The following is a 782-nucleotide window of genomic DNA, read 5'->3' as shown; positions in this document are numbered from 1 at the left end:
AAATGCTGCATTCTATTGAATATCAAGCTAAGATAACCCTACAGATTCTCCAATTTCAGAACCATTTGCTTTTGAACAACTAAATTTTAGCCTCGTTTTTTTAAATTAAATGCCTGTTCAACAAAGATAATTGGAACAAACACTTCTACGCAAATTTACATCCTAGAAAACCAGAGTAAACTGGAGATGAATAAGGAAATTCTATTCGTTTTCATCATCTGTGTCATCGGGTTGCAAAGGACGTGGTTTTCTCTTTGCCTTCCCCTCTTCAGCAATCTGATTCTCTTTTCCAGAATCTTTAGGGGGTAGCCTGAAGAATTCTCCAATTCCTTCTTTGCCACTTAGGAGTTGGGCGCACACGAACTGGATTCCCTCCTGCATACTTATTTTCAGCTTTCCTCGATGAGGGCGATGCAGAATTAGTGGCAGAGTTGGAAGAACCCAGCACCTTCCTGGGGGCCCGAGAAGCCACCACTTTTCTGTAGGTGCTTGACACACTATCCGCTTTAGTTCACACCATGTCTGACCTGAGGATACGAAAGCTAAGAACCGACCTCCCCACCGCAGGTGTTCCACAGGACAAGGACCCCTCTTGTCTGCTGGTTGGAACTTTCTCCAATATAATCAATCAATCAATAATTGTCATGCTCTCTCTTTTATTTATGGGAATGTTTAATTTGTCATCTGGAATACAACAATACTAATGACTACCCATTGCCATTAATAAGAATACTGCAATGCCATTTGATTTCCTTTTTAATTAATGATATATTTTATAGAAA

At 40.0% G+C, this 782-nt stretch overlaps 1 pseudogene; it reads right to left on the bottom strand.

The window, feature by feature from the left end:
• Nucleotides 1–201: 201 nt before the first annotated feature.
• Nucleotides 202–520, bottom strand: LOC133774581 (PCNA-associated factor-like; annotated as a pseudogene).
• Between the last annotated feature and the right edge of the window lie 262 nt (nucleotides 521–782).

The sequence above is a fragment of the Lepus europaeus genome, chromosome 15 (assembly GCF_033115175.1).
Source record: "Lepus europaeus isolate LE1 chromosome 15, mLepTim1.pri, whole genome shotgun sequence".
Classification (NCBI taxonomy): Eukaryota; Metazoa; Chordata; class Mammalia; order Lagomorpha; family Leporidae; genus Lepus; species Lepus europaeus.
Note: the sequence above shows the minus strand (reverse complement) of the source record. Positions and strands in the feature narration are given on the sequence as shown.